The sequence below is a fragment of the Ranitomeya variabilis genome, chromosome 3, assembly GCF_051348905.1.
Source record: "Ranitomeya variabilis isolate aRanVar5 chromosome 3, aRanVar5.hap1, whole genome shotgun sequence".
NCBI classification, from domain to species: domain Eukaryota; kingdom Metazoa; phylum Chordata; class Amphibia; order Anura; family Dendrobatidae; genus Ranitomeya; species Ranitomeya variabilis.
This window is the reverse complement of record NC_135234.1, coordinates 318,807,953-318,822,970: the sequence shown is the minus strand read 5'-3', so window position 1 is coordinate 318,822,970 and position 15,018 is coordinate 318,807,953.

The window sequence follows — 15,018 nt, the reverse complement described above, 5'->3', positions numbered from 1 at the left end:
TCTCCTGCCAGCCGGCTTTTTCATCATGGCGGGCGCATGCGCAGTGCGCCCGCCATCTGCTGCCATCTGCCGGCCGGCAGGAGAAGACAAGTTGGGGCTAAAATTAGGGTTAGAGTTAGGGTTAGGGTTAGAGTTAGGGTTAGAGTTAGGGTTAGGGTTAGAGTTAGGGTTAGGGTTGGGGCTAAATTTAGGGTTAGGGCTAGGGTTAGGGTTAGGCTACTTTCACACTAGCGTTTTTTGGCTTCCGTCGCAATGCGTCGTTGGAAAAAAAACGCATCCTGCAAAAGTGCTTGCAGGATGCGTTTTTTCTCCATTGGCTTGCATTAGCGACGGATTGCCACATGTCGCATCCGTCGTGCGACGGATGCGTCGTGCTTTGGCGGACCGTCGACACAAAAAAAAATACATGTAAGTTTTTTGTGCGACGTGTCCGCCATTTCCGACCGCGCATGCGTGGCCGGAACTCCGCCTCCGCCTCCCCGCACCTCACAATGGGGCAGCGGATGCGTTGAAAAAACAGCATCCGCTGCACCTGTTGTGCGGCGCTTACAACGCTAGCGTCGGTACGTCGGCCCGACACACTGCGATGGGCCGAGTACGACGCTAGTGTGAAAGTAGCCTTAGGCTTCTTTCACACTTGCGTCGGTACGGGGTGGTCGCAATGCGTCGGCCCGACGTACCGACGCACGTTGTGAAAATTGTGCACAACGTGGGCAGCGGATGCAGTTTTTCAACGCATCCGCTGCCCAGTCTATGTCCTGGGGAGGAGGGGGCAGAGTTACGGCCACGCATGCGCGGAAATGGCGGGCGCGACGTACAAAAAAAAGGTTACATTGAACTTTTTTTGTGACGACGGGGGCTAAAGTTATGGTTAGGGTTGGGGCTAAAGTTAGGGTTGGGGCTAAAGTTAGGGTTAGAGTTGGGATTAGGGTTAGGGTTTGGATTAGGGTTGGGATTAGTGTTACGTTTGGGATTAGGGTTGGGATTAGGGTTAGGGTTGGGATTAGGGTTAGGGGTGTGTTGGATTTAGGGTTTTGATTAGGGTTATGGTTAGGGTTGAGATTAGGGCTGTTTTGGGGTTAGGGTTGTGATTATCGTTAGGGTTGTGATTAGGATTATGGATCGGGTTGAGATTAGGGTTAGGGGTGTGTTGGAGTTAGGGTTGGAGTTATAATTTGGGAGTTTCCACTGTTTAGGTACATCAGGGGGTCTCCAAACACGACAGCCAATTTTGCGCTAAAAAAGTCAAATGGTACTCCCTCCCTTCTGAGCTCTGCCGTGCGCCCAAACAGTGGTTTACCCCCACATATGGGGCATCAGCGTACTCGGGATAAATTGGACAACAACTTTTGGGGTCCAATTTCTCCTGTTACCCTTGTGAAAATAAAAACTTGGGGGCTAAAAATCTTTTTTGTTGGAAAAAAAAATATTTTTTTATTTTCACTACTCTGCATTATAAACTTCTGTGAAGCACTTGAGCTTTCAAAGTTCTCACCACATATCTAGATAAGTTCCTTAGGGGGTCTAGTTTCCAAAATTTGGTCACTTGTGGGGGTTTCTACTGTTTAGGTACATCAGGGGCTCTGCAAACGCAACATAACACCCACAGACAATTCTATCAAAGTCTGAATTCCAAAATGGCGCTCCTTCTCTTCCGAGCTCTGCCGTGTGCCAAAACAGTGGTTTACCCCCACATATGGGGTACCAGAATACTCAGGACAAATTGGAGAACAAATATTGGCATCCAATTTCTCTTGTTACCTTTGTGAAAATAAAAATTTGGAGGCTAAAAAAATCTTTTTTGTGGGAAAAAAAATATTTTTTATTTTCACTACTCTGCATTATAAACTTCTGTGAAGCACTTGGGCATTCAAAGTTCTCACCACATATCTAAATAAGTTCCTTGGGGGGTCTATTTTCCAAAATGGGGTCACTTGTTGGGGGGTTCTACTGTTTAGGTACATTAGGGGTCTGCAAACGCAACATAACGCCCGCAGACAATTCTATCAAAGTCTGCATTCCAAAATGGCGCTCCTTCCCTTCCGAGCTCTGCCGTGCGCCCAAACAGTGGTTTACCCCCACATATGAGGTACCAGCATACTCAGGACAAATTGGACAACAACTTTTGGGGTCCAATTTCTCTTGTTACCCTTGTGAAAATAAAAATTTGGGGGCTAAAAAAATCTTTTTTGTGGAAAAGAAAATATTTTTTATTTTCACTACTCTGCATTATAAACTTCTGTGAAGCACTTGGGCATTAAAAGTTCTCACCACATATCTAGATAAGTTCCTTGGGGGGTCTATTTTCCAAAATGGGGTCACTTGTTGGGGGTTTCTACTGTTTAGGTACATTAGGGGTCTGCAAACGCAACATAACGCCCGCAGACAATTCTATCAAAGTCTGCATTCCAAAATGGCGCTCCTTCCCTTCCGAGCTCTGCCGTGCGCCCAAACAGTGGTTTACCCCCACATATGGGATACCAGCATACTCAGGACAAATTGGACAACAACTTTTGGGGTCCAATTTCTCTTGTTACCCTTGTGAAAATAAAAACTTGGGGGCTAAAAAATCTTTATTGTTAAAAAATATATATTTTTTATTTTCACGACTCTGCATTATAAACTTCTGTGATGCACTTGGGCATTCAAAGTTCTCACTACACATCTAGATAAGTTCCATGGGGGGTCTAGTTTCCAAAATGGGGTCACTTTTGGGGGGTTTCTACTGTTTAGGCACATCAGGGGCTCTCCAAACGCGACATGGCGTCCGATCTCAATTCCAGTCAATTTTGCATTGAAAAGTCAAATGGCGCTCCTTTGCTTCCGAGCTCAGCCATGCGCCCAAACAGTGGTTTACCCCCACATATGGGGTGTCGGCGTACTCAAGACAAATTGTACAACAACTTCTGGGGTCCATTTTCTCCTGTTACCCTTGGTAAAATAAAAATTTGGAGGCAAAAAGATAATTTTTGTAGAAAAAATGCGATTTTTTTATTTTCACGGCTCTACGTTATAAACTTCTGTGAAGCACCTGGGGGTTTAAAGTGCTCACCACACATCTAGATAAGTTCCTTAAGGGGTCTAGTTTCCAAAATGGTGTCATATGTGGGGGGTCTCTACTGTTTAGGCACATCAGCGGCTCTCCAAACGTGACATGGCGTCCGATCTCAATTCCAGCCAATTCTACATTGAAAAAGTAAAACGACACTCCTTCTCTTTCAAGCTCTGCGGTGCGCCCAAACAGTGGTTTACCCCCATATATGGGGTATCGACGTACTCAGGAGAAATTGCACAACAACTTTTGTGGTCTAATTTCTCCTGTTACCCTTGTGAAAATAAAAATTTGGGGGCAAAAAGATCATTTTTGTAGAAAAAATGAGATTTTTTATTTTCACGGCTCTACGTTATAAACTTCTGTGAAGCACTTGGGGGTTCAAAGTGCTCACCACACATCTAGATAAGTTCCTTAAGGGGTCTAGTTTCCAAAATGGTATCACTTGTGGGGGGTTTCCACTGTTTAGGCACATCAGGGGCTCTCCAAACGCGACATGGCATCCGATCTCAATTCCAGCCAATTCTGCATTGAAAAAGTCAAACGGTGCTCCTTCACTTCCAAGCTCTGCGGTGCGCCCAAACAGTGGTTTACCTCCACATATGGGGTATCCGCGTACTCAGGAAAAATTGCACAACAAAATTTGTGGTTAAATTTCTGTTTTTACACTTGTGAAAATTAAAAAAAATGGTTCTGAAGTAAAATGTTTGCAAAAAAAAGTTAAATGTTCATTTTTTTCTTCCACATTGATTTAGTTCCTGTGAAGTACGTAAAGGGTTAATAAACTTCTTGAATGTGGTTTTGAGCAGCTTGAGGGGTGCAGTTTTTAGAATGGTGTCACACTTGGTTATTTTCTATCATATAGACCCCTCAAAATCACTTCAAAGGTGATGTGGTCCCTAAAGAAAACATGGTGTTGTAAAAATGAGAAATTGCTGGTCAACTTTTAACCCTTATAACTCCCTAACAAAAAAAAAAATTGTTTCCAAAATTGTGCTAATGTAAAGTAGACATGTGAGAAATGTTATTTATGAACTATTTTTTGTGACATATCTCTCTGATTTAAGGGCATAAAAATACAAAGGTTGAAAATTGCAAAATTTAAAAAATTTTCGCCATATTTCCATTTTTTTCATAAATAATTGCAAGTAATATCGAAGAAATGTTACCACTAACTTGAAGTACAACATGTCACGAAAAAACAATCTCAGAATCAGCGGGATCTGATAAAGCGTTCCAGAGTTATAACCTCTTAAAGTGACACTGGTCAGAATTGTAAAAATTGGCTCGGTCATTAAGTACCAAATTGGCTCTGTCACTAAGGGGTTAAAATAGTAAATAAAATGTATTAATGCAATGTTTGCACTGTTTGGAAACATTTCTATATGAAAAATATTATATATTTTCTTACAAATATATATTGACCACTAGGGGGAGCATTTTCCGTTTTAGACCTCAAGCAGCTATAGTGAGACTTACCAGCTTTACTGTTAGCTGGAAAATCTGGGCAGTAACTGCTGACATCACCATTTCCCTCCCCTTTTGGGTGGTCTAATATCCCTGGGGCAGAATGAAGAGCAGCATCACAGGGCAGAGCCAATTTGTGTGTGACTGCCCTGTGATCTGCTATCACCAGCAGTTGCATCAGAAGCACAGTTAGTTTATGTGGTGTGTATGGAGCAGCATTGTCTGTGCAGAGCTGTCTGTGACTCATCCCTCAGTAAGATAAGAAGGAGCTGCAGGTCTGCAGTGAATGGCCAGGCAATGTGGAGGGAGGGGAGAGATACATTGTATGGCAGAGAGAGGTGTCAGGTGTCACCTCTCTCTGCAGGCTGGGAATGCAGCTTACAGGAGATCACAGGCGGAGACAGAGCAGCAGGACACAGGGCTCCAGTGCACTTCTCTCCTGTGATAGTAAGTGGAGCTCGGCAGATAGCACTGGGCTATAATGAAATGGCTGCTAGTCACACCTACAGCAGTGAGTTGTGCAGCCCACAGAGGCGTGCCCAGCTCACTGCTAACACCTCTCCAATGTTAAAGATAGGGTCAGCGCCGGTCTATTATCTCCTATGTCCATGGGGTGCTGTAAAATGACACTGTTAGTGCCCTGCTACTGCTGCAAAACCAAGATGTCAGCCCCCAGTTCCTTCTTTAAACACATATAACACACGAAATCTGTTTCACATGCATTTAAAACTTGGTTATAGCAGCATGTTATGCTACATTACAGTGATTTATTAATGATCTACAAACGCGGTACCTTACCTTTAAATTAATAATTTGAACAAAACGCTGTGGGGGTCCCCCTCATTTTGGACAACCAGCCAAGCCAAAGTAGACAGCCGGGGGCTGGTATTCTTGGCTAGTAAGGGGCCATGGATATTGTCCCCCCCCCCCCCCCAGCATAAAAATTGCAGTCCACAGCCGTCCAGGAAAAGGCTCGTCTGTTTGATGCGCCAGTTCAGGCCTTCTGCCCAGCTGTTTCCACTTGCCCTGTGGCGATGGCAAATGGAGTTTGTATCTGTGGGGTTGATGTCAACCTTTGTGTTGCTCGGTGACATCAAGCTCATGGCTTAATACTGGAGAGACATCTTTAAGACACCTATCCATTACTAATCCTATAGCTATATTGTAAATAAAAACACAGCCAAAATAAAGTCCTTTATTGAAATAAAAACAAACACACTTTCCCTGTTTTATTTAAAAATAACAAGCACAGTTATACTCACCTAACGCCTATTCCATTGAATCTCTCGTCTCCGGTAATAAAATAAAATTAAAGAACAACAATATACCATACCTGTCTGTCGTTCTGTCCCACGCCGTAATCCATGTCTGAGGATAAACAGTTTTCAACCTGAACGGTGCCAAGATGTGACTGTCCAGGCTGAAAACCACTGAGGAATGAGCTGCTGCGTCAGTGAGCTGCGGCGACATCATCAATATTACCATGGGTCGCTGAGGCTGCGTTCCCAGCAAGGCCCCTGAACTGCAGTGACGTCAGCACCGTGAGAAAAAGTCAGTAAGTAAGAGTTCACCACAGTTTCTCAGTGTGAATTGCGATGAACTAACTGAGCTGAACTGCGGTGAAGCCACTAGTGACTTTCTTTCACGGTGCTGAGGTCACCACAGTTCAGGGGCCCAACTGGGAAAGCAGCCTCAGTGACCTGCGGTGACCTCGCTGTTGCCACTGCTGCTCATTGACGAGTTGCACGCAGCAGCTCATACCTCAGTGGTTCTCAACCTGGACAGTCGCATCTTGGCACCGTCCAGGTTGAAAACTGTTTATCTCCAGACACGGATTATGGCATGGGATAGAACAACAGACAGGTGAAGGACGTGGTTGTTTTTTTATTTTGTTTTCTTACAGGGGATAAGGATTCAATGGAAGGTGGATGTGCAGTACCCAGTCACAGCCACTATCAGAAAACAAAGCATCTCAACAAATGAGCGGCTGCTGCCGCCAACAGAGAGCAACCGATCACAAGGGGTGCCAGGTGTCGGACCCTGACTGACCAGATATTGAAGACCTATCCTTTGATAAAGTAGTGGACAACCTCTTTATAACATGTCTTAAATGTGTGAACCTTCAGAACTGATCGTTATACTTGAAATACTCTGTGTAAGAACATTTTGTCTTTTGCATCTTACACAATCCGACACTGCAGCCACCGCTGACCATATCAAACTACAGCATGTGTGCAGGGTTGGACTGGTATGGCGGGGTATTGGGGAAATCCCTGGTGAGCTCTTGCAATGGACCAGGGAGATTTCTCTGGGAAGGAGAGAAGAAAAAACAAGTCTGCGTTTTTTAGGGGAGCAGGCCATTTAAAAAGCGCAGGCAGAGTATGTGCAGGGGCGCACGCATGCAGCATTCATTTCCTTGAACCGCCGCAATGCACATTCCGATCAACACTGACTAGTGTGCGCCTGTTGTCACCGGCGTATGACGCCAGTGTCAGCCGTCGGCCTCTGCTAGGTCGGCAGACATCTTAATATGAGCGCAGAGGAGGAGGACGCCGCCAGAGCGCAGGCAGGTAAGAGAGAAAGCTTTTTGTTTTTCTTCTGTCCATGCAGCCAGGAAAAGGGACCAGGATGGATATATGTTGGGCAGCACAAGGGAACAGGATGGATATATGAGGGGAAGGAGCAGGACAAGGGACCAGGATGGATATATGTTGGACAGCACAAGGGAACAGGATGGATATACGAGGGGGAGGAGCAGGACAAGGGACCAGGATGGATATATGGGGGGGGGGGAGGGGCAGGACAAAGGACCAGGGTGGATATATGTTGGGCAGCACAAGGGAACAGGATGGATATACGAGGGGGAGGAGCAGGACAAGGGACCAGGATGGATATATGTTGCGCAGCACAAGGGAACAGGATGGATATATGGGGGGGCAGGGCAAGGATGGATATATCGGGGGCGGTGCAAGGGACCAAGATGGATATATGGGGGGGAGCAGGACAAGGGGCCAGGATGGATATATGTTGGGCAGCACAAGAACAGGATGGATATATGAGGGGGAGGGCAGGACAGGGGTGGATATATCGGGGGCGGCACAAGGAACCAAGATGGATATATGGGGGGGGGGAGCAGGACAAGGGGCCAGGATGGGTATATGTTGGTGGGGGCAGCACAAGGGGCCAAGGTGGATATATGGGGGGGAGCAGGACAAGAGACCAGGATGGATATATGGGGGGGAGCACAAGGGACCATGATGGATATAGGGGGTCAGAATGGGTGTATGTAAGCCAGTAAAAGGGACCAGGTTGGATACATGGGGGATCCACGATGGATATATATGGGGGCCAGGATCCTCAACCTACTGAACCGCCGCACAACCAGCTCTACCCTCTCCTAGTGTACCCTCACCCATCCCTTGCAGACTGTGAGCCCTCGCGGGCAGGGTCCTCCCTCCATATGTACCTGTGTGCCTTGTTTTTTGCTCATGTTTAATGTATTTGTCTATATTTGCCCCTTTTCACATGTAAAGCGCCATGGAATAAATGGCGCTCTAAAAATGTATAATAATAATATATGGGGAGCAGGACAAGGGACATATCGGGGCCAATATGGATAGCGAGGGAGGGCACGCTGTATATCTGAGGCCCAGGCTGCAGATATTGGGGCCAGGCTAGACAAGGGACATAGGGGGCCAGGCTAGTGCATATTATAAAATAGAGGGTGCTAGGCTGTGCGATAGGGATCAAGGATGAGGGACCTGGATACTGTTTGGGGGCCAGAATGAGGAACATTCTGTATTAGTTTATGGTGACAAGTGGGGAACATAATTTCTTTAGGGTCCGATTAGGGATATTATTACTACTGTAGTATAATTTACTTTTTAGGAAACTTCCATAGAGGGAACAAAAGGGGGGTCCTGTAGTGCAGTAGTGCAGTGCGACACTACGTCACTTTTTTTCTTCACCTGACGTAGTGTAGAAGTCGGGGAAAAAAGTTGGGAATGTGCTCTGGAAGCGATCAGCTATTGATGACTGTGCGCTATTTTTTTGAAGAGACAAGTCCTGGTTGGAAGAAGTGATAGCGGTCTGTGCTGGATGTAGAAGAAAAGCGAAGATAAAGGACTTCAAATACAGACGTAAATGATGAGTCAGTGTATTACATGTACACGCACACTATACACTTTATACAGTGTACAGAGCTCCTGTGCATAATGTCACTGGTGATTCCTGAATTACTTGTACACTAACACTATATACAGAGCTCCTGTGTATAATGTCACTGGTGATCACTGTATTACCTGTACACTGATACTATATACAGAGCTCCTGTGTATAATCACACTGGTGGTAATAACAGTGTTGTTAGTATTATGGTTTGTATTCATGATCATTATTGTAGTATTCAATCACTATGTGGTGAAATATGTAGTCTAGTTATGGTGTGGCAGTAATTTCTCCTATGTAGTATTATTTGGTCACTATGTGGTTTGGTCATGGCGTGGTGGTATTTCTTCCCTGTATGTGATATTATTGGTCTTGGTATAGTGGATTATGTTGTGTATGGAGGTTATTTGTTCTCTTTGCTATTAATTAGAAGATTCTTTATTTCCATTAGAGATTAAGTACATAGTACACAGCAGCAGAAATGCACTTACAGGGGTTCTCCTCTGAAAATTTTTTATCACCTCTACACAAGATAAATGATGACATATTGATTTGTGGGGGTCTGACTGCTTGGATCCAATAGGCAGAATGTGGAACTTTTGTATCCCCATTAGACTGGAATATCATGTGAGACTTGACCACTGATCCATTCATTCGCTCAGTGGCACTTGATTTTTTCTGGATACCCCAAAGAGAATGAATGGAGCTGTGGTCAGACATCCCACCTGCCGCTACATTTTAAAATGTCCTATCAGGAATAAAATGTCCTCATTCTTCTGATCGGTGCAGTTTCTAATGGTCAGACCTAAGCTATCACTTATCCTGTAGAGCCCGTGAATTGGTGATAACTTGTTTTAACCCCTTCCTGACATCCGACGTACTATCCCGTCGAGGTGGGGTGGGCCCGTATGACCGCCGACGGGATAGTACGTCATAGCCGATCGGCCGCGCTCACGGGGGGAGCGCGGCCGATCGCGGCCGGGTGTCGGCTGCATATCGCAGCTGACATCCGGCACTATGTGCCAGGAGCGGTCACGGACCGCCCCCGGCACATTAACCCCCGGCACACCGCGATCAAACATGATCGCGATGTGCCGGCGATGCAGGGAAGCATCGCGCAGGGAGAGGGCTCCCTGCGGGCTTCCCTGAGCCCCCCGCAGCAACGCGATGTGATCGCGTTGCTGCGAGGGTCTTACCTCCCTCCCTGCCTGCTCCAGACCCGGATCCAAGATGGCCGCGGATCCGGGTCCTGCAGGGAGGGAGGTGGCTTCACAGACGCCTGCTCAGAGCAGGCACTGTGAAGCAGCCTGCACTTCTCTCAGATCGGTGATCTGTCAGAGTGCTATGCAAACTGGCAGATCACCGATCTGTATTGTCCCCCCCTGGGGCAAAGTAAAAAAGTAAAAAAAAAAATTTCCAAATGTGTAAAAAAAAATAAAAAAAAATATTCCAAAATAATGAAAAAAAAAAAATATATATTATTCCCATAAATACATTTCTTTATCTAAATAAAAAAAAAAACAATAAAAGTACACATATTTAGTATCGCCGCGTCCGTAACGACCCCACCTATAAAACTGCCCCACTAGTTAACCCCTTCAGTAAACACCGTAAGAAAAAAAAAAAAAAACGAGGCAAAAAACAACGCTTTATTACCATACCGCCGAACAAAAAGTGGAATAACACGCGATCAAAAAGACTGATATAAATATCCATGGTACCGCTGAAAACGTCATCTTGTCCCGCAAAAAACAAGCCGCCATACAGCATCATCAGCAAAAAAATAAAAAAGTTATAGTCCTGAGAAAAAAGCGATACCAAAATAATTATTTTTTCTATAAAATAGTTTTTATCGTATAAAAGCGCCAAAACATAAAAAAATGATATAAATGAGATATCGCTGTAATCGTACTGACCCGAAGAATAAAACTGCTTTATCAATTTTACCAAACGCGGAACGGTATAAACGCCTCTCCCAAAAGAAATTCAGGAATTGCTGGTTTTTGGTCATTCTGCCTCACAAAAATCGGAATAAAAAGCGATCAAAAATGGTCACGTGTCCGAAAATGTTACCAATAAAAACGTCAACTCGTCCCGCAAAAAACAAGACCTCACATGACTCTGTGGAGCAAAATGTGGAAAAATTATAGCTCTCAAAATGTGGAGACGCAAAAACTTTTTTGCTATAAAAAGCGTCGCTGGTTTCACACTTGCGTTTTTGTCTGCAGCGTTTTTTGCACAAAAAAACGCATGCGTTTTTTCCCTATATTTAACATTGAAAACGCATGCGGTTTTTTTGTACACGTTTGGTCGCGTTTTCAAACGCATGCGTTTTTTTTCTGCATGCGTTAATTTTCAGAAATACAACCTGCAGTATTTTCTTGGTGTTTTTAAGCACATGCGTTTGTTTGCGTTAAAAACGCATGCATTTTTATCGAAAAAAAAACAGAAAACACACTGAAAAGCCACCCACCACCATCAAGGTGATAAAGGGATCCAAACCCTAACCCTAACTCTACCCCTAACCTCACCCCTAACCGTTTAATGAACATTTTCTGACAGTCATAGTGCCACGTATTTCAGTGCCACGTATTTCAGTGCCACGTATTTCAGTGCCACGTGTTTCAGTGCCACGTATTTCAGTGCCACGTATCACGTATTTCAGTGCCACGTATCACGTATTTCAGTGCCACATATTTTAGTACCACGTATTTCAGTTGCACGTGTTTCAGTGCCACGTATTTCAGTGCCACGTATTTCAGTGCCACGTATTTCAGTGCCACGTATTTCAGTGCCACGTATCACGTATTTCAGTGCCACGTGTTTCAGTGCCACGTATCACATATTTCAGTGCCACGTATTTAAGTGCCACGTATTTAAGTGCCACGTATTTAAGTGCCACGTATTTAAGTGCCACGTATTTCAGTGCCACGTATTTCAGTGCCACGTATTTCAGTGCCATGTATTTCAGTGCCACGTATTTAAGTGCCACGTATCACATATTTAAGTGCCACGTATTTAAGTGCCACGTATTTAAGTGCCACGTATTTCAGTGCCACGTATTTCAGTGCCACGTATTTCAGTGCCACGTATCACGTATTTCAGTGCCACGTGTTTCAGTGCCACGTATTTCAGTGCCACGTATTTCAGTGCCACGTATTTCAGTGCCACGTATTTCAGTGCCACGTATTTCAGTGCCACGTATTTCAGTGCCACGTATCACGTATTTCAGTGCCACGTGTTTCAGTGCCACGTATTTAAGTGCCACGTATCACATATTTAAGTGCCACGTATTTCAGTGCCACGTATTTCAGTGCCACGTATCACGTATTTCAGTGCCACGTGTTTCAGTGCCACGTATTTCAGTGCCACGTATTTCAGTGCCACGTATTTCAGTGCCACGTATCACGTATTTCAGTGCCACGTGTTTCAGTGCCACGTATTTAAGTGCCACGTATCACATATTTAAGTGCCACGTATTTCAGTGCCACGTATTTCAGTGCCACGTATTTCAGTGCCACGTATTTCAGTGCCACGTATTTCAGTGCCACGTATTTCAGTGCCACGTATTTCAGTCACGTTTAGGGTTAGGGTTAGGGGTAGGGTTAGGGTTAGGGCTAGGGTTGGAGGTAAAGTTAGGGCTGGGGCTAAAGTTAGGGTTGGGGCTAAAGTTAGGGTTGGGGCTAAAGTTAGGGTTAGGGTTTGGATTACATTTACGTTTGGATTAGGGTTGGGATTAGAATTATGGGTGTGTCAGGGCTAGGGGTGTGGTTAGGGTTACCGTTGGGATTAGGGTTAGGGGTGTGTTTGGGTTAGGGTTTCAGGTAGAATTGGGGAGTTTCCACTGTCCAGGCACATCAGGGGCTCTCCAAGCGCGACATGGCGTCCAATCTCAATTCCAGCCAATTCTGCGTTGAAAAAGTAAAACAGTGCTCCTTCCCTTCCGAGCTCTCCCGTGCGCCCAAAAAGGGGTTTACCCCAACATATGTGTTATCAGCGTACTCGGGACAAATTGAACAACAACTTCTGGGGTCCAAGTTCTCTTGTTATCCTTAGGAAAATAAAAATTTGGGGGGCTAAAAATCATTTTTGTGGGAAAAAAAAGATGTTTTATTTTCACGGCTCTGCGTTATAAACTGTAGTGAAACACTTGGGGGTTCAAAGTTCTCACAACACATCTAGATAAGTTCCTTGGGAGGTCTAGTTTCCAATATGGGGTCACTTGTGGGGGGTTTGTACTGTTTGGGTACATCAGGGGCTCTGCAAATGCAACGTGACGCCTGCAGACCAATCCATTTAAGGCTGCATTCCAAATGGCGCTCCTTCCCTTCCGAGCTCTGTCATGCACCCAAACAGTGGTTCCCCCCCACATATGGGGTATCAGCGTACTCAGGACAAATTGGACAACAACTTTTAGGGTCCAATTTATCCTGTTACCCTTGTGAAAATACAAAACTGGGGGCTAAAAAATCATTTTTGTGAAAAAAAAAAAGAATTTTTATTTTCACGGATTTGCGCTATAAACTTTAGTGAAACACTTGGGGGTTCAAAGTTCTCAAAACACATCTAGATAAGTTCCTTGGGAGGTCTAGTTTCCAATATGGGGTCACTTGTGGGGGGTTTGTACTGTTTGGGTACATCAGGGGCTCTGCAAATGCAACGTGACGGCTGCTGACCAATCCATTTAAGTCTGCATTCCAAATGGCGCTCCTTCCCTTCCGAGCTCTGTCATGCGCCCAAACAGTGGTTCCCCCCCACATATGGGGTATCAGCGTACTCAGGACAAATTGGACAACAAATTTTGGGGTCCAATTTATTCTGTTACCCTTGTAAAAATACAAAGCTGGGGGCTAAAAAATCATTTTTGAGAAAAAAAAAAAAATTATTTTCACGGCTCTGCGTTATAATCTGTAGTGAAACACTTGGTGGGTCAAAGTGCTCACCACACATCTAGATAAGTTCCTTAGGGGGTCTACTTTCCAAAATGGTGTCACTTGTAGGGAGTTTCAATGTTTAGGCACATCAGGAGCTCTCCAAACGCAACATGGCGACCCATCTCAATTCCAGTCAATTTTGCATTGAAAAGTCAAATGGCGCTCCTTCACTTCCAAGCTCTGCCATGCGCCCAAACAATGGTTTACACCCACATATGGGGTATCAGCGTACTCAGGACAAATTGCACAACATTTTTTGGGGTCCAATTTCTTCTCTTACCCTTGGGAAAATAAAAAATTGGGGGCAAAAAGATCATTTTTGTGAAAAAATATGATTTTTTATTTTTACGGCTCTGCATTATAAACTTCTGTGAAGCACTTGGTGGGTCAAAGTGCTCACCACACATCTAGATAAGTTCCTTAGGGGGTCTACTTTCCAAAATGGTGTCACTTGTAGGGAGTTTCAATGTTTAGGCACATCAGGAGCTCTCCAAACGCAACATGGCGTCCCATCTCAATTCCAGTCAATTTTGCATTGAAAAGTCAAATGGCGCTCCTTCACTTCCAAGCTCTGCCATGCGCCCAAACAATGGTTTACACCCACATATGGGGTATCAGCGTACTCAGGACAAATTGCACAACATTTTTTGGGGTCCAATTTCTTCTCTTACCCTTGGGAAAATAAAAAATTGGGGGCGAAAAGATCATTTTTGTGAAAAAATATGATTTTTTATTTTTACGGCTCTGCATTATAAACTTCTGTGAAGCACTTGGTGGGTCAAAGTGCTCACCACACATCAAGATAAGTTCCTTAGGGGGTCTACTTTCCAAAATGGTGTCACTTGTAGGGGGTTTCAGTGTTTAGGCACATCAGGGGCTCTCCAAACGCAACATGGCGTCCCATCTCAATTCCAGTCAATTTTGCATTGAAAAGTCAAATGGCGCTCCTTTCCTTCCGAGCTCTGCCATACGCCCAAACAGTGGTTTACCCCCACATATGGGGTATCAGCGTACTCAGGACAAATTGTACAACAACTTTGGGGGTCCATTTTCTCCTGTTACCCTTGGTAAAATAAAACAAATTGGAGCTGAAATAAATTTTGTGTGAAAAAAAGTTAAATGTTCATTTTTATTTAAACATTCCAAAAATTCCTGTGAAACACCTGAAGGGTTAATAAACTTCTTGAATGTGGTTTTGAGCACCTTGAGGGGTGCAGTTTTTAGAATGGTGTCACACTTGAGTATTTTCTATCATATAGACCCCTCAAAATGACTTCAAATGAGATGTGGTCCCTAAAAAAAAATGGTGTTGTAAAAATGAGAAATTGCTGGTCAACTTTTAACCCTTATAACTCCGTCACAAAAAAAAATTTTGGTTCCAAAATTGTACTGATGTAA